General features: G+C 50.3%; 1 protein-coding gene across 7 annotated transcripts in view; it reads left to right on the forward strand.

Annotated features, from left to right (window-relative positions):
• Positions 1-5,131: 5,131 nt before the first annotated feature.
• Positions 5,132-19,309, forward strand: part of CHRM3 (cholinergic receptor muscarinic 3) — a 469,951-nt gene continuing 455,773 nt past the window's right edge. For 3 of the 7 annotated variants that reach the window (XM_074373285.1, XM_074373286.1, XM_074373289.1), the window contains exon 1: positions 5,132-5,846. The gene's annotated coding sequence lies outside the window, so the exon portion shown is untranslated. Of the gene's footprint in view, positions 5,847-6,067; positions 6,863-19,309 lie in introns of those variants that run through there. The other 4 variants (XR_012509987.1, XM_074373284.1, XM_074373290.1 and 1 more) reach the window with 3 other exon arrangements.

Here is a 19,309-nt window from a genome sequence, read left to right on the forward strand (position 1 = left end):
TTATCCAACGTGTCTTTTGCGAATGTTTTCTCCCAGTCGGTGGTGGCGTCTCTTCTCAACCTTTCGGCGTTGTCTTTCACGGAGCAGAAGGTTTTAACTTTAATGAAGTCCGCCTTATCAATGATCCCGTCGGCGAATCATGAAAAATCGCGGCCACGCCCCAGGGCGCCGAGGTTTTCTGTGCTGCCTTCTTGGGGTTGGCGGTGGTGCACGGTGCGTCAGCTCCGCGGGCCGTGGCGGGGGCGGGCGGGGGGCTCCGCGCCGGGTCGCGGCGTGCGGCCCGGGGTGGCTGTGCCCTGCCTTCGGAGAGGCTCTTCCACTGCCTCGCCTTTGTTCCTCTGCCGACGGGGAGTCGGCTGCCTCCCCGGCCTGCCCTGCGCTCTCTGTTTCTACCTCTGCTCCGTGCCATCGGCCCTCGTCTTCTCCGCGCACGGCGCGCACGGCGCCCACGGCGACTTGGCGACGCAGCTTTGCCGTCCGTCCGGGAGCCGGGCGATGTCGGGCCTTCAGCCTCGCCGCCTCCGTCAGCGCGTTTCGGCCGTTCTGCGTGCGCTGCCTCTTCCCGTGAACCTGAGACTCTGCATCGCTGTGTTGCCTCTTCCTTCTGCCAACACCACGATGTCCTAATTACGGTAGCTTTAAAATAATTTGGAAACCTGGCAGGAAGTCTAAAAGCCCCCAATGTTTAAATTCCTCAGTATTGTTCTAGCGCCTCTATTTCCCCGCATTTACCAAAAAAGTGTTAAGCTGCCCGTTAGTTTATACACACGTGCAGCGCACGGACTCCGCCTGGGGTCCCGCCGCAGCTGTAGACCGGAGAGACCCAGCACCCTGCAGTGCTCAATGTTTGCTGGCGGAACCTGTTCCATCTTTTTTTATTTCCAACCTTTCTATAGTCTTACATTTAAAGTGTGTTTTTGCAAACAACAGGTAGTCCAGTTTTTTTTAATCCATTCTGGAAACATTTGCTTAAAAAAAAAATTGCTCTCTAAAGGCCATTTGACATGATTAACGATACAGCAGGGTTTTACGTTTTCCGTCTTGCTGTTGTTCTTCACTTGCCCTGTTCTTTGTTTATTAACTCTTCCTCTCCTACTGTCTTTCACAGCAGTCAGGTATGGCCTACAATTCAATTCGATCTTTCCTATTACCTTCTTTTTTATGCCCATACGTATCATTCTTCCATTGGTTACACTAAGAAAGAATCGTCCTTAATCCTCTTTACCTTAAATCATTACCAAATGCAAGAATAGTGCATTGAATCTTTCCACTCCAGTGTTAACACTCCAGTGTTACTGTTTCTATATGTGTGACTTCAATAGACATGTTAAGCCCCACAAAATGTTCCCGTTATTTATGCTTTAGACAGTTAGTAGCCTTTCTGTCTTCTCATGCATTTATTTTTTCTGGAGCTGTTTATTCCTGCTTGTACTTCTGTGGTTCAGTCTGAGATCATTGTCCCTCACCTTGAAGAACAGCCCTCGATAGGCCTTGCGGTTTATGGTCAGCTGACAATGAATACTCTCAGCTTTTGCATGTCTGAGTGTATCTTTTCCCACCTTCAATTTTAGATTATTCTCATGGGCACAGAATTCTAGTTTGACAGGTTTCTGGTCTCTTTCAGGACCTTAAACGTGTCTGTCATCTTCTGACCTCCATCATTTTCTGGGGAAGTTGGGGGTAATTCACATTGTTCCTCTCAAGGTGGTACTGTTTTTCCTCCTGGCTGTTATTAATATTTTCTTTCTATCTTTGGTTTTTCAACAACTTGAATCTCATGGACCCTGTCGAGGTTTTCTTTGCTTTGGGTTCACTGAGCTTCTTGAATTCCTGGGTTGACATCGTTCATCAGATACAGAAAGTTCTCGTGCGTTAGTTCTTGGAGTATTTCTTCTTCTTTGGCCTTGCTCTCCTTTCTGTATGTTCTCTGTTGACTTGACTTGAGACCATCGGTCCTATCTGCTATCTTCTGTTGTGTCCAAGTGCCTTTTAAATCCATCTAATTAGCTCTTGAAACAGAAGTCCAAAAAGCTCACTTAATTCTTTTTATAGAATGTAATAATCTGCTGAAATTCTCTTTTTATTCATTTATCCCATATCCAGGGTAGTTTATTTAATATGTTATTTATGGCTTTTTAAAAGTCCATGACTATTAATTCCAAAATCTAGATCATCTCTTGGTCTCTATTAAGCACATGCTTATTATTTTTTCATCAAATACTCTTCTCTTCTTCTTTGGGTGTCTGGTGAGTTTTATTGCAGGCTGCATTTATACAAGTTCAGGCTTGGGTTTGCTCTCCTGAATGTCGAGCTGTGCTGCAGCAGGTTGTTAAATCATTGCTGGGCGGTCTTCCTTGTGGCTAGTTTTAGCTTCATCAGGGAAAATCTATTTTGGTTTTATTTGTCCTCCTAGGACATTATTCATGCACCTAAAAAGTCTCCTTCCAGAGGGAAGGGGGTCTTAACCAAATGTCTCAGGTGTTCTCCAAAGTCCACTCTGGCTAGGTTCCAACTTAAATATCTCCCCAGAATGGTGTGATTTTCAGGATCTGTAACCAGGCTTCCACTTCTCACCACTGTCCTCTGTCAGGCCTCCAGAATCGTGCCCCTGGGACCACACAGCGCAGGCATTCAGCCGGGGAGCCCAGGGAATGTCCACGGAGACTTGTGGGGCTTCCTCTCTCTGCCAGCTGGTTCCCCCCACCTCCTCCCAAACAGTTGCCTTTGCAGCTCCGAGCTCTCGAGCTGTATGCCCTCTGCCGGGTGAGACTCCCTGCCTGGCCTCGGCTTCCCCGTACTTCTGCTGGAAGAGCAGCCCCCAGAAACACATCTGTGCGAGTGGTGCATGGGCTCCTCACACGCCTGCTCCGACTCAAACACGGAAGCCCGTGTGGGCTGTGGTTAGTGCAGCGTCACCTATCTTGTCCAGGTTTTGTGGTTACTTTATGGTAGAAGGACAAGAATGCTATCAGCTCTGTCTTGCCATAGCCAACATCTTGTCGAGTAATCGAATACATGAGTAAGTCCAATGCTTATCCTATTTTTAAAAAAACAAACCTAAAATGCAGGATTTCAAAATTAGTTCTAGTTTATCTCCTTTGTTTTAGGTCAACATCCAAAGTAAAGTACGCGTTGGGTCCTGATTTTGGCAGCTTGTGAATTAGCTCTGCTCCTCGTTTGGTTCACCCTCAAATCCAGTAAGTACCCCTTTGATCTGTTTCTATCAGGTATGATTTGCCGCCTCTGCTGAGCAGTAGGGCAGGAAAGCTCAGTCACACACCTCACTCTGATCTAGCAAGAGCCTACTTACTAGGGCGTTTGGGGCAATCTGTCCAAGCTGTTAGTTTTTCATTTACTCAGTATTAACACAAGTTTACATTAACCTTGTTCATAAAGATAACAGGGAGGTTGGCTGGAATCAGAAAGTGCCACATGTGTGAGTTTAATGGCTACTTGCAGAGAGAAATGAAGTGAGCCTAGTAAGACGCGTCTTCCACACTGTCGTTGCCCGTTCTTTTCCACCTCCTGCCAGAGAACTCATTCATGACCTGCAGAACACTGCCAGGGATCCACCTCAAACTTAATCACTGTGCAGACAGCAGAATCCACTTTAAAAAGTTGACTATATCCATATGCCCATTTTTCTGGCCCCTAGTCTGCTGTTTATGGATTTACCAAGTATTATCAAAGGCACTCCCGTTCCCACAGGCAAATAGCAATTTTATATAATGGGAAAGACACATTAAATTTGAATTCATAATCCTCTTACTAGCTACATAATGGGTAGTTTACATAGTCCTTTAAGTTTCTATCTTCTCCTTTATTAAATGGGCATAAATTATTTGAAAGTTTCTTTGGAGATTAGGGAAATATGTGAAGGCAAATATTATGTTTCCATCTGAGAGTTATCCAAACAAGGTGGCTGCTATACTAACATCAGTCTCATGCCAGTATTTGGCATGTAATTCACCTGAGCTTGCATGTTTGATTTAATTTATGTAGCCACATGTTTTCTCACTATCCTTTTTTCTTGTTATGATATTAATCCTCCCTGAGCAAGGTCTAGTCCCTTCTCTCCTAAAGACTGTTCTACCTAGAAGAGAACACGTAGACTCAGAAAGGAATCTGTAGATGCAAATTTCTGTCTTAAAATTATCTATTTTCTCCGAGAAGAGGTTTGTCTTCCCTTGTGTGTTCTCTTGCTCCAAATAGAATTAACAAAGTCATTTCCCCCCTTTTACTGTTGTTAAAAGTTTCATTTCCTATTGTGCTTTTTTTTCTTCTTTCTTTCCTTTTTCCTCAGTTCCTCCTGTTGATTGTCCTTCCCTGGGATTCTCCCATAATTTTTCTTTACTTACTCCTGAAAGTACCTTCGTCCTGAGGCTGGGCAGCCTCCCTGTCCTCTTTGCAGCGTTGCGATCTTTACGCTGACAGTAGCATAGTGAGAAATGTACCCCCGCCTCCTTTCTTCCTTCCTTCTTTCCTTCCCTCCCTCCCCCCCTTCTCTCTTTTTGGCTTCTGAATCCTCTTGAAATTCAAAAGCTTGCACAGCAAGATCATATCTGTTTTCTGATTAAAAAACAAACACCTGTGTGTGTGTGTGTGTGTGTGTGTGTGTGTGTTTGAGTGTGTGCACGCACACCTGTGTCTTTTTTGTGCAAGCTTGTCTCAGTTACTCCTAAGGTGTAAACTTCCAGAGAAGGAAAAGCCAAGAAGTCCTGCATTGGTACACTGCCCTGTATGAACTAACGCTCACTAAATGTCAAAAAATAAATGCGTCAGGCTGCTCTCTGGGGAAAGGTTCTCCACGGGATCGTATGTTGTAACGGAGCTGATAGGTTCCTTCATCACGAAGTTGTGCCACAGAATCCACTTCCTTCCCATCCTTCCAAGCACTTAAAGCAAAACAATTTAGAAGAGAGCCCCACGAGACTGGCCAACAAGATCTGTCCTTGGAGCACCGGGGGGCCCAATCTGGGGACACGCGTGGCCGGCCGGGTGGGTGGGCCTCCCGCGTTCGCAGAGCCCCCCCCCCCCCCCGGGAGCAGGACGCCGGCTGCCCCCGCCCCCGCCCCCGGGCGCGGCGGGAGCGGGGCGGGCGCGCGGGCCTCGAGCGCCGCGGGCGGGCGCTTGGGCATGCTCAGAAGCCCGGCAGGTTTGGGTCGCACCCAGGCCGCGTGTGCATCACACCAGCGCTCGCAGCCCGGGAGGATGAGGAGGAGCGGAGGAGGAAGGGGAGGAGAGCGGCCAGCAGTAGCCACGACCGCTACCACCAGGCAGCGGGAGAGTTCGTGAGCCGGGAAGGACCCTCCTCCCCCCCCGGCGCGCCTCGTGTCTGCTTTGGGGAAAAGAGATACAGGAGAAAGGAGGAGACGCAAAGAAGGGGCACCCACATTGAGGGGAGAGACAGAGCCAAACCGGACGCAAACGGAAAGGGCTACAGCGTGCGGGGCGCCCGAGGCGCGGGGGCGGCGGCGCAGCGCGGGGAGCGCGGGCGCTCGGGCAGGTGCTGCGGCCGCTGCCCGGAGGCGGCATGTGACGCGCGGCCGCAGCAGCTGCCCGCGGGCGGAGCGCTCTCGGACCCGGGGGCGCACACCGCGGGGCGCGTCGGAGCCTCCCGGATCCCCAGGCTCCTCGTCCGTTCGCCGGGGCGGCAGCAGCTCTTCTGGAAAGACTGGCGGCGATGAACCCAAGGGCGGCTCCGGGCACGGGCGCGCGGTCCTAGGACGCTGGCTGCCTGACCGCCCAGCGGGAGGCGACTCGCGGACGGTGGACCCGGCGCCCCCCGCGCACCGGGGAGGCGCGGCCGGCCGGCGAGGGACGGCCACCTGGAGCGCAGCGACCAGGTAAGGACGGCGCCCGCCACCCCGGCGCTGCGCAGGGCGGGCGGCGGTAGCGGCTGACCTGGTTTCTTGCCTTATCGCCTAGCAGGAGGAGGAAAAAGTTTTCAGCGCGGGGAGGAAATGTCCTTGCTTTGGGGAGTTTAAAAGAGGGTACGGGTGGGGGAGGAGGGAGTTGTTCTGTCGATTTGGGGGGCCAGTGGGGGCTCGAACCTGGAGGGAGGGCGGTCTGGGGCGGAGTCGGAGTTCTGGGACCAAGGGTGGGGATGCAGGGGTGACACCATGTGCGAGGAAACCTACGGGGGTGAGACCGGCGGTGGGTGGCCCGGAGGGAACCTGGGACGGCCCCACCCGGCTGTCCTTCGCTTGGGTTCTCTCTCCCCAGAATGCGGGATCCGAGGCTCCGAGTGTCCGGCTCGGTGTGTGCGCACGTGTGTGCTGTGGGCTCCCCCTCCCCCCGTTTGGTTTCCTGACGCCTTTAACAAGGCGAAGTAGACCGCCCACCTCGCGGCGGGGCCGCTGGCTGGGGCCGCATTTCAGTGGGCAGAGAGGCGAACTGGGCACTTGGTGTGACACCTGGGCGGAGGTGCTTAGCCTGCGTGCGCGTCTTTCCTGACCCGGGGAGAGTCTACACTGGCCGTGCGGCGGCCGCGGAGCGGCCCGGGATCCCCTCTCCGGAACCCTCCCTCGGCACAGCCTCCTGGCAGCTGTGTTAATGTTTGCGTGATTGTCGCGAGGCGGGTAGGGGGCAGGGCAGGGTCGACCGGGGCGGCAGGATTCACCTGTGTACTTCGCACCGTGCGTGTTGGAATTGGGATCCTGTTCGGCGTGTGTGCGACTCTCCTAGTACGCAGGTTGGAAGTGGCGGAGGAAGCAGGGGTTTGGGAATCGCGTCCATATGGAAAGATTTGGAAATGCAAACATTCATTTGTCAGCAAGCGCTCTTGGAAGCTATGCGATGGCTCGAAGGATACCTCCCGCTGTCCGCGTTTGCGATGTAAACCGGTGGCTCTCCTGAGGAGGTAAATGCGTGCATCTGAGCTTAACGTTGTTAAGGACACTGGTTACTTCACTGTGTGCTTCGCACAGACCTCTCATTTCTCTCTTGGCCTCTGAATTCCAGCAAGACAGATAGCCTGATCCTTCCTCTGGGGTCTTTCCGGGTTCCGACTTGGAAAATAATCCGTGTGAAAAGTGTGTCTGTCCGTTACGCAGTCCTCGGTAACCCTCTGTTGTGAGGTCGATCGTTACAGGGCATGAAGCGTTCACCACTGTTTCCTGTACGTGGAAACAGTGCCCCTGTATGTGCCTCAGAGCGCACGCTTCGGAAGGGGGGGCGCTGACCCTGGAGCAAATGCACGCATATGGACAGGATTGTGGCGGTAGCTCGTTAATTAAAAAAGAAAAAGAAAACCGAGGGGTTTCTGCTCCAAGTGTGGTGGGGTGGGTATGGCGCTGGGTGCACCCTCTCGCCGTGGGAGCTGGCGTTGCAGAGACACGGAACATGCCTGCCTCTCCAGCGTGTGCTCCACATGCTACACGCCTGTCCCTGGAATAACGTAGCTTTGGATTTTGTTTACATGATGTGTTGCAATTAGCTTAATACGTAATTAGCTGTTGTCGAGCTAGAAAACGCATTCATTTTGAAATGGGTTTCCATATGGAAATATAACTTGAGCTTAGATTACTAATTTAAAATGACTTACATTGCAGGTCCGATTTAGTTTCTGGGCGGGGGGGGGCTGCTATAAGATTGAATTTAACATGAAAATAGCAGTTCTGAAATGCTGATTTTTAAACAACTAATATTCATTCCAATGGACCTGATATTTAGAAAAGAAAAATGGAATTAAAAATAGATTTTGAAGCAATTCCGTGATAATTATAGATCTTTTGCAAGGAAATGATGAGAAAAGTGTAACTGGGGAAAAAGGAAAGCATGGTTATGGAACTGGTTAAGACTTAGACAGTGATTGAGAGTGTTATAATAATGAGGAGGTCTGCATTAACCCTCACTTAAAGTTGTTTAAGAAACTTTCCTTTAAAGTTGAAGGAAATGTTTGAATATGTATCACCTTATTTTTCTTCCTGAGACAAAAGGTAAGAAAAGTAACTTCAAAAACATGATTTATTTCTGAAGATTCTCCGGGCATACGTAAAAGGGCTTAGCAGGCACCTTCCATTTTCTCTTCCTTATAAAGACAACTGGTGGGTTTTCTTACACAAAGAGGTTTTTGTTTGTTATTTTAAGCTGCAGTGTGTAAAAATATGAATTTCTTTTAATGATATTTTAGCTTTTAATTGCAGACAACCTGTTGAACAGGAACCCAGGGGGAAAAATGATGACATTTACAGAACTCAGATTTCCTGAATCCATAGCAGGAAACGGATTAGACAGAAAATTAAAGGATATGATTAAAAGCAGAGATGTCTTGTGTATTTGAAAACTCTAAAGGAATCACTTGGTTCAGGTTTTTACCTAAAATTTCCTCCGTCATTTCCTGAGCCGACGAAGTGCTCTAGCCTCATAAAGCTGCTGGCGCTGGCACCGTGAGCTGTTTACCCCTACATGGCCTGCACGCCGTCGGTGCGGCTGGGACGGGGCTGGCCTGGTGTGCCGGGCAGGGAGGCTTGTGCTGAGAGCAGCCGTGCGTGGGCACCTCAGCTGGGAGGCGAGTGGACTGTGAGTCTGGGAAGCCTGAGCTGGTGGCTGTGCAGAGAGAGGCGTCCGCGGCACTTCTGGAACCTAATTCTGTATCATAGTGTGTTACCACCAACACCATTAGCCCCACGTTGTGGCTCTGAGGGATCAGTGACTGGAAATGGCTGCTTTCAGACAGCAGGCTGGTGAATTTACAATGCGTTTGTCTTACAGGAGAGTATCAAACAGGCGTGTGTGGCTCAGTCAAGAAATAATCGGATCCCTCCGCTCCGGGGGTTGTTAAGTGAACCAGGGTGATGAAAGGTGTCTCAGGCCTCATCCCCGGGGGCCGGGCTTCCCGGGGCCCTGGCGGGAGAGCCCCCGCCAGCTTTTCCGCCCGTCAGTCTCTCGGTCCAGGGGAATCCCTGCTCTAGTTAGTAGCCTGTGGGGTCGAGTTTGAGCCATAATGCGAGGTTGTCATTGGAGGGGGATATGAAGAGACTGGTTGATGAATCCGACAGGCGGCGAAGCTGGTCAGATTAGAAGCGAGCGTCCATTTCTCGACGCTGACAGCTGTCAGGTTCAGAGGCCCTTTGACGCCCGCTCAGGAGGCGCCGTGACGTGGGAAGCCGCCCCCTGCGGGTGTGAAGCCCGCACCCCACCCGGAGGGCTCGGCCCCGCGGCTCCAGCCCTGAAAGCAGCGTCCGTGCGCGTCGGCACTGCCTCCCAACAAGGTTTGCTGCAGCGAAGCTGCTGAAAACCTGGAATCCCAGTGGAATCCCAGTGGGCCTGCTGGGAAGACCCTCCCGCCCCAGCACTGCCCGCCCGGTGGTCTTGGGGACTGAGAGGCGTGATGCGCCTCGAGCCATCTCGCAAGCGCCGGAAAGGGCCGCGCACGGCGCGGACACCCACCGTCCTTGTTCTGGCGCCGAGCCCTGGAGCCAGCGGGCAGGTGTCCCTCTGGCCCAGGACTTGGCTGCTGTGTGCTCCTCCTCGTCCAGAAGGTCTGGCGGCGGGCAGGTTCCCCAGCAGCTCGCCCATCCAGCAAGGGCCAGGCCCTGCGGTCACCTGCGCCCCCGCGACGCCGTCTGCGGAGGCAGGGCTGCAGCTCCCGCGGGGCCACAGGCCCGGAGCGGTGCGGCCCGCAGCAGACCCACAGGAGGAGGACTGGAGCCCCTGCCCTCCTCTTCCGGACGGCTGTGCCAGCCCAGGGACGCCATGGCCCGCCAGCCTCAGCTTCTGGAAGTCTTGTCCTGGTTGCCATTTCATAGGACTAAACTTCCCTCCCGTTTTCAGTTTGCATCTGCGGGACTAATGTGTTGCCTGGAAAGACCTTAGCGTGACCTGGACAGTAAGGCTCACCCTTTTCAAGGACTTCCGCCCAGAAGCCAGAGGCCATTCCTGCCTCTGCTGGTCTCCGATGCAGCCCCGAAGGGGACAGAGCCTGGGGCCGGAGAAGGAGTCGCCCTTCCGACCCTGTGTCATCTTGTGCGGCCAGACCCAGTCGACAAATATCCTTGTGTGTCATTGTTGGCAGGATCAAATCTCCCTTCTCCGCACTCCTCCCGGCCGCTGTAATTTGAGTTGTTGACTCTCCACTATGGAATTAATCCTTCATTAGGTCATTTGTTCTAGCCTGGCCCAGCTTACTTCCTGTCCCCAGTGTTCCCTTGAAATCCGGCCCAGCAGCTGAGCCAGGACGTAGTCTACCTGCAGTCACCTCTCCTGCAGGAAGTGGCGCTTGTCTGGGCATCCTGGGTCAGGCACGGTGCCCTTCCACCACTGTGTTCAGATCGAGCTCCGGTGAGGGGGAACCACGGTGAGCTACCACCTCTGGTTCAGAGAGGAGGGGCCGCAGATATCTGTTGCCGAGACTGGGCGTTCATGGTGATGCCATGCTGGATGTGGTGATGCCATGCTGGATGTGCCTCTGCTGAAGCCGCCCGATTTCTCACAGGTGGCTATGGCCAAACGCAGACACCCTGTCAGTAAGCTCCGGGAAAGCCGTCTGCTGACAGCCTTTGTCGGCACGTGTGGGAGTGGATCACCTGGTTAGAGTCGCCTGTGGGGCCCAGTCTGGAGAGAAGCCCAGTTACTGCTGATCCAGGCGCCACTTCTTGCCCGCAGCCACTGCAGTTCCACCCGAGGGCTCTCACCTCCGCAGCCCCCACGCCAGTGGTGTCCTGTGGACTCCAGGCGTCTATGCAAGTTCCAGGTGGGAGAGGCCCTGTGTGTGTGTCTGTATCTGTTACCTCTGTGCCTCGCCCTCTGTCGTTCAGGCCACATGACCCTCCTCTGAATTCTGGTTGTCCTCGCTGTCTTTAATATTAAAGTTGACGGTCAAGGGTAACCCAAGGAGTATGTACGATTGAAGATGTTAACTTCCTGCACGCACGTGATAGTGCGTTTTCATAAATACGTGCCAGAGTAGGATGCGTCTGTCTGTCTCCTCTGTCCTCCATCTGTCTGTCCGTCTCTGCCTTCAGCTGGACACAGGAGCACACGCCCCTCCCAGTCCTTGTTGCCTAACGTGCCAGGCACGGTGGGCTTTTTTTGGATTCTCGGGGGCTGTGTCCGGGGCTCTGCCTCCCAGGGGCCTGTGATCAACAGGAGATGAGTGCAGCTAGGAAGCCTCACACGGAAGGTGCTGTCTTCACGTCTGGGACTTAAAACAGCCGTAGTGTGTCGTCTCATAATTCCGGAGACCGGAAGTCTGAAATGAAGGTGCTGGCAGGCCGCACCCACTCGGGAGAACCTAGGGGAGGACCCTGGCTTGGCCTCAGCTGCTGGAGGCTGCCTGCACCCCCGACCCGTGACTGCCTCTGGTCTCCGCCCCGCGGTCAGGGCGCCGCCTCCTCTGTGTGTCCCTCTTCCACAGGTATGTGGGATCGCGTCCCTGGCTCACCTAGGAAATCCCAGAGCCTTAGCTTTCCCGTCCCTTTTACCAAATCAGGTAATTTGCACAGGTTGGGGGGGGGGTGAGGACCTGGACGTGTGTTTGGGGGATGTGGCGTCTTCAGCCACAACAGAAGACATCAGTGAGCAGCCGTCTACTCTGGGACGCCCCGTCGCTGGTCATCAGGCTGAGTGGTCTGGATGATTTGAGAACATAACGCTCGCAGCCCAGCCCGCCCGTCTGAGGGCAGGGCGAGGCTGCCCTCCTCCTCCCTGTGCGCCTTGGCCTCCCCTCCCCCGAGGAGTGTGACGAGAGTACTTCCACGCTTTCTTACGCAAGAGAGGCTGTGAAGCTCCACAGTTTAAAGTTACATCCGCCTCGTCTCTCATCCCTTCTCAGGGTTCACGTTCATCGTTATTTTTTTTTGCTAAAGTATAGTCAGTTACAATGTGTCAATTTCTGTGTACAGCACACTGTCCCGTCATGCATATACATACATGTATTCGTTTCTATATTCTTTTTCATTGAAGGCTATTACAAGATATTGAATATAGTTCCCTGTGCTGTACAGAAGAAATTTGTTTTTTAATCTATTTTTATATATAGTGGTTAACCTTGCAAATCTCAGACTCCCAAATTTTTCTTTCCCACCCCTTTCCCCCGTAACCATAAGATTGTTTACTATGTCTGTGAGTCCGTGTCTGCTTTGTGGATGAGCTCATGAGTGTCCTCTTTTTCCTTTTTCTTTCTTTTTTTTTAGACTCCACATATGAGTGGTATCGTGTGGTATTGTATGTTCATTCTTAGCTTTTTCACTACAGCATCCGTGTGTGTCTAACTGAACTGACATCTGACTCCTGCCCTTTGCAATCTCTGGCTTCCATGGTCACCAGGGTCACGGAAACCATTCCGCCAAAAACCACCCGTCACCTCCCAGTCAAGGAGCGAGCGCCCTGGTGGGCACCCCCGCTAGTCTCCCAGCAGCACCTTTAACCTCCCTGAGCTTTCGGAGCGTTCTGCCTCCCAGGTTCTCCTGTGCCTGCTTCCTCCTCCTCCTGCCCCATCTCCTGAGCAGCCGGAGGCTCTCGGAGCCTTTCTTCTCTGTTGGCCCCCATGCCTCATCCTGCTGCCCCAGGAGTCCTATTTCTGTGCAGAAGAGACCATCCCATGGCTCAGAATTTCTGAGTAATCTTGATGGAATCTCTCCCGTGGCTTCCCGCATTTAGGAAGAGGCCAAATCGCAGTCATGCAGCCGAGTGGTAGCTCAGCCTCTTGACATTCTTCCCTTTCCCACTACCAGCGCCTGAATCCGTGGCTTTTCCAGCTGGAGTGTGTGTTCAGACCATGTAGGGAGCTTGTTAAAAGGCGGCCCCTGGTTGAGGAGGGCTGGAGCGGGGGCCTGAGGTCCTGCGTTTCTGACAGCCCCCGTGATGCTGGTGCAGCCGTACCTTCGTGCGTCTCTCGGCGTCTCCGGGCCTCCCCGATGGTTTCCCTGACTGCACTCTCGTCTGCTGATCTGCTTTGTAGATTACTTTTATTGAAGACCAGGTCTGATCGCTTTTTCTGCTCTCCTCCAAAAAGCGTCCATGAGACCCCTGCCTGTTACCTAATGAAGGACAGAATCTCTCGCGTCAGCAAGGAGCTGGCATTCCGCGTGTCCCACGGCTTGGATTTACATTCAATTCAGTCTCAAGTCTCAGGGTCACCTTCAACTTTGCCCCCGGTACTGGCTGTTCCCTACACCCCTGCCCATTTTCCTGACCTCCTCCGGCCTTGTGCTCTTGGCATTCCCTTTCCGCCTCCTCCTCCTGGGTCCAGAGTTCCGCAGTCTGTCAAGGACTGCTTGACACGACTCTTCTCACTGTGACTTCGCCCTTTAGTACTTTCCAGATTCACAGCTTTATCCCTGAGCACGTCCACTCGTGTGTGTGTGTGTGTGTGTGTGTGTGTGTGTGTGTAGAAGTTATTTCAGAAGTCACTGGAGTGTGAAATTCTTCAATTATGAGGCCATGGTTCATCTGTCTTTGGCCTAAAAGACCAACTATGGTGTCGTCCCCACAATCGCTTGATATACACATCGACATGTAAAACATGTGAATATGGGGGCTTTGCTGTTTTTCTCATCATAAGAGCAATAGGGATTACACAAAATTCAAGTATTAAAGAAGCATATTATGTCAAAATGTGAAGTCCTTCATGACCCAGGGCCCCCAAAGGTAGCCGTGCTCAACAGTTGGGTGCGTGATCTCTAATATTTTCTGTGCACATATTAACATTCACTTTCTACAAAACTGGGATAATAACAGAGTTGTGTGATCCGACTTTAAATGTAAATCCACTTTTCTATGTTTTAAATCTACAGCGTGTTCTAAAAGATTGACTGGTTTCACTGCATAAGAATCAATCCACTCAAAGGCGCCCAGCAATACAGAAATTTGTTTGCTTTGAGTTCCTGGTCAGTTAAGCATGCCTGTGTTCAGCACTTTGCCTGCCCCTAGGGCTGCCCTGGACACCTTGGATCCGTAGGGACAGCACACAGATCCTGCCGCAGAAGACACCGCTGTGCTCGCGCCTGCGCGCCGGTGCTGGCCGAGGGGCTCGTGGAGGCTAGTGGTCACTCATTTTTGACACCATGTTAAAAATCATTGCATCTGATGGCATACACTCTCAGGTAGTGAAATTTTATATTAAAATATAAGCTTTTGCGTTATTTGGACGCATAAAGATCAGGTCACTCATTGTGAATTCTGAGTGTAGACATTTTTATCTAAGAAACACACATGCACATATATACGTATATTCATTTTTGTTTTGTGAATGAATACGAGCTTGGAATAAAAACAGAAAATCTTTAACAAAGACTTAACAGAATCTTTTTGTCTATTTCATAAAACTACAATTTAGGAAGAAGTGCAAAGAAAAAAAAATCATATGATCTCTGTTTTAGAATCTCAGTAAGTGGAGATACAGTATAACTCATTTATTGAAAAGAAAATTCCTTTAGAAGTTGAAATCACTATTCTCCAAAGAATTTTGGAGAGATAAATCTTAACAGTGACCAGTGTTTGTTATTGCTACCATATTTGTTATTAAAAAAAAAAAAAATCAGCCTGTGGTAGAATCTGGAAGCTCATTTCCCCGGGTGGTGGGAGGGCAGGTGTGTGTTCAGGGACCTAGAATTGCCAGCAAGCCTGGTTACGTCTTATGAAGAAACACCTGAAGCTAGAACACTGGACGACAAGGGCAAACGCTCTGGAGCTCTGTGAGGTTTCTGCAGGCGCAGTTAGTGAAGCTACACACAGAACATATCTGCATCTTACTGAGTGGCTCACCCGAGGCCACAAAGTTAACAGGCCCGAGTCTTTCGACTCTGCGCCTACCTGTCCCTGCCCTTTCGTGTGAGAGGCCTTCCCACCCTCTCCTCCCTGGCCTCCTCTCTCGGTGACGTCAGTGTACCTGGGGCTTCGAGGGTCGGCAGGCAAGCTTCCCTGGTCTGCAGCTCTGCCCTGGAGTCTGAGACTCCACGCTGGCCCTGTCAGACGATCCCACAGGGGGTGTCAGTCAGCCACCACTCATGCACCGTCTGGGCTCCGGACCCTGTCACCTTCCTGCAGAACATGGCGTTCCTCCTGCCTTTCCTGTGCTGACTGACTGCATCACAGCCATCCTCGGAGCTCTGACCTGAGCCTCGCTGAGTCTGAATTTCTGAACCCACTGGCTCCTCATGTGCAGCCTCTAAGCCTTAGTGGCTTTCTCATCGGTCACGTCAGTTCCTTCCCGTCTGTCCCCGCTGCCACTTCCGCGCTCCCCTGCACAGTTCCCACCGCCTCTGGCCTGTCTCCCGGCTTTCAGTATGTTCTGACCTCTCCTCCCGTGAGCTCAAGGTGGTTTTCAGTCTCACTCCCTCCAACTCCCTTCCACCTTCCTTTCCCCGCTGCCTTGGCACTGCAGTGGCCTCAGCCTGGGGGGGAGTCCTTGCGTGTGCCCCGTGCTCCTGCCTCTAGGTCTCTGTGGAGACCCTCCACGCTCCCTGATATGTGCCAGCCTCTATTCCGCGGTAGCGGTCCTACAAACATGAGGCCCCTACAAACACTGCCTGATCCTCCCCCAGGACACTCATCTTTTCACGCCCCCTGCCCCTTAGTGCATTATTCTCAAGGATGTGGTAACATTTGCCATACTCATTGTACCAGAATGAATTATGCAAATATCAAAGTTTTCCTTTACACCATACACAAAAGTAAACTCAAAATGGCTTAAAGACACTTAAACGTAAGACACTATTAACTGCCTAGAAAAAAACATAAGTCAAACATACTCTGACATACATCTCAGCAGTGTTCTTGTGGGGCGTCTACCCAGGCAGGAGAAATGAAAGCAAAAATAAACAAGTGAGGCCTAATTACCCTTACAAGCTTTTTCACAGCAAAGGAAACCATAAGCAGAACAAAAGACAGCCTCCGGAATGGGGGAAAATATTTGCCATAGATGAGACTGACATGGGCTTAATTTCCAGAATATATGAACAGGTCATACAACTTAATAATAAAAAAACAAACAACCCAATCCCAAAATGGGCAGAAAACCTAAACAAGCAATTCTCCAAGGAAGACATACGAATGGCCAATAGACACATTAAAAATGCTCAGTATCGTGAATTACCAGAGAAATGCAAATCAAGACTACAGTGAGGTATCACCTCACACCAGTCAGAATGGCCATCACTCAAAAATCCACAAGTGACAAACGCTGGAGAGGCTGTGGAGAAAAGGGAACCCTCCTGCACTGCTGGTGGGAATGCAGTTTGGTGCAGCCACTGTGGAAAACAGTGTGGAGATTCCTCAAAAGACTAGGAAGAGACTTACCGTGTGACCCAGGAATCCTGTTTCTGGGCATATATCCAGAAGGAACCCTACTTCAAAAGGCACATGCACCCCAATGTTCATAGCAGCAATATATACAACAGCCAAGACATGGAAGCAACCTACTGTCCATCGACAGATGACTGGATAAAGAAGCTGTGGTATATTTATACAATGGAATACTACTCAGCCATAAAAAGAATGAAACAATGCCATTTGCAGCAACATGGATGGCCCTGAAGAATGTCATTCTAAGTGAAGTAAGCCAGAAAGAGAAAGAAAAATACCATATGCTATCACTCATATGTGGAATCTAAAAAAAAAAAAAAGACACAAAGGACACAAATATTTTATTATTTACAAAATAGAAATAGACTCACAGACATAAAAAACAAACTTATGGTTACCAGGGGGGGAGACTGGGTGGGAAGGGGTAAATTGGGAGCTCGAGATTTGCAGATACTGACTACTGTATATAAAATAGACAAACAGCACAGGGAATAGTATTTAATATCTTGCAGTAACCTATAATGGAAAAGAATACGAAAAGGCATGTATGTGTGCATGTGTGCGACTGAAACACTGCCGTACACCAGAAATCAGCACAGCTCTGTAAACTGACTAGACTTCAAATTAAAAAAAAAAGGTTTCCCTTAGATTCTGAGCTGCTCATCAGGAAAGACCTACTATTTATTTCCCTATACCTGAGACTTAGCACAGTGTAAGCGTGGAGGAGCAGCTCGCTAAATTGAACCCTGCTTCAATCTTAAGGGCAGAGATGTCTGTGTCGTGTTTAGCTCTCTGACGTGCTCCAGGGGCCTCAAGCCGCGCTGGGCAGCGGTGCTCTCACTGCGTTTTGCTGTTGAGGCGGTGCCTCCTTACCGATACTTTTTGGGGGAACAGAAATCAGGTTTAGCAGTTTTCAGTGTGTTTGGATAATGACAAAGCAGTTTGTACATTCATAAAGAGTTAGAAGCTCTTCATGGATATTACACGTGACGTAACAGAATTAATCCCACGTCAGACTCAGACTTGCGCTTGTAGAAGCTCTGTGTAGACACAGTGGTCACCCTGGTCACCCTGCCGTTTGGAGAGGCGTGATTCTTTCGGACAACGTCCAGCACAACAGGGCTCCTCTCACAAAGAGTTCCCGTGGCCAGGGCTTTGCAGGAGCACCTGTGGCTGACCACCAGCTGCCGCCAGCAGCCAGCTCTCCTGAGGGCTTTCGTAATCGCTGGGAAGGTTTCCGTCATGTCACAGGGAGTCGGCATCACATGACCAGAATCACCTGGGGGAGCTAAAAATGCAGTCCTGGGGAGGGAAGCCAGCCCAGCGGGACCGGAATGGGGGCAGGGGCTGTCAATCTGCATTGTAAATAGATACCTTGAATGATACTTCTGCCAGCTAAATTTTTTTGCCTGCTAAATTTTAAAATCCACTAATTGGAGAGACGTGGGGGAAATATTTTGATTGAGAGAAAGACTGAATGAGCTAGAGAAACACTTTCTGGGTTTTTTTTTAAAGGAGATTAATAGCCTGGATTGGCAGGAGGTGCATTTTCTTAGGCTGTTCTCTCTGGTGAGATAAGCCGTCCAGTTCAGGGTGTTTCTCAGGCTTTGAGGAACAGTGGAGTGCTCCTTTCCACTTGAATTTAAACACCACTGAGAAAGGACTGTGATCTCAGATGTAGAATTAAGATGAAATTGTTTCCATCAAATGTACCCCTGTGTATCTATATGTATAGTTTAAAAAAATATGGACAGTAGCATTCGCGAGGTGGCATACAGACAGTGCTTCAAATGCTGGCTGTCCTCAGCATTTTCCTTTGTTCCTGTGTTACGTTGTGGAGCTGCGCTGCCATAAGCAGACCAGGCTTTTGCCTGTGTGATGCTGTATCCAGGGGTCAGCTTCCTGAGCGAGGACCTCAACTATGTTGTTGATATTAACAGGATGTCAAGACAGGACAGACAGAGAAGTGTCCACTGCTGCGTATGTGCACAGTCCTTTGATTATTTTGAGTGTTTCTGGAAATGGACATAGGTTATTTTTTGTTCCTCAACTAAAGGGCATTTTACAGTAGATCTTCTAGCCGTGAGTACATTTTTAAAAGCATATACAGTATAACTGGTATTTTTACACAGATTTAATGTAATGCACTGTATTAATTTTTAAGAGCATTAAAAAAATTATCAATCCTTCTATTCCGTAGAACTTTAGAGGCTCCTCTGGGAGGTGCCCCACAGTCTGGTCGGTTTTCAGCGTCTCTCCCGGCCAGTCCCTTGAGCATTACATTAAGTCCCCGCGTTGTTTCAGGCGCTGTTCCAGACGCTGCAGGTAAGGAGAAGAAGCATGCTGCTTCCTGGGTGAATTCAGATCCCTGGGACCTGGAATTGCATCCCCAAGTTTTCCTAGACGGTCCTGTCCCTGCTTAGTGTCGAGGAGAGGGGTGGGGGCGTCAGGATGTGTGACCTGTCAGACTGTGAGCAGCCTTAGTCTTTACTCCCCCCACCCCCTTCTTAAACATGGGCTTGGACTGAAGTGTTCTCAGAAAATATTGACTCTTTTCTAGAAAAATTAGACTGCCAATACTGATGTTCACCACTAGATGGCAGACCTCTGCACTCGTGTGTCCAGTGGGTACACCAAGTTTTAAAAAATTAAAATGAGGTTCAAAATGATTCACTTGGTATGAAAAAAAAATGCTCGTCTCACATGAGTGAGAGTTCCCAGTTGCTGTTATTTTCTGTGGATTCTATCCTTTAAATACGACCATTTAAAAAAATTTCTTGGTGTCTAGTTTTCAGCGTGGCTACCTGCTCCGTGCGTTTCCAGACATAGGGCAGCCCATTTTCAAAACCCTTTTTACCCCTTTTAAAAGTCACACAAATTGCTGAAGTTATAATATAGCAGGGATTCTTTTTAGAAAAAGTTTTGATTGAAGTGAAGTTGATTTACAGTGTATTAGCCTCTGGTGTACAGCAAAGTGAGATATATGTATACATATATGAATGATACTGAATATAGGTCCGTGTGCTGTACAGTAGGACTTTGTCCATCTATTTTGTATGTA

Source organism: Camelus bactrianus, chromosome 11 (assembly GCF_048773025.1).
Source record: "Camelus bactrianus isolate YW-2024 breed Bactrian camel chromosome 11, ASM4877302v1, whole genome shotgun sequence".
Classification (NCBI taxonomy): Eukaryota; Metazoa; Chordata; class Mammalia; order Artiodactyla; family Camelidae; genus Camelus; species Camelus bactrianus.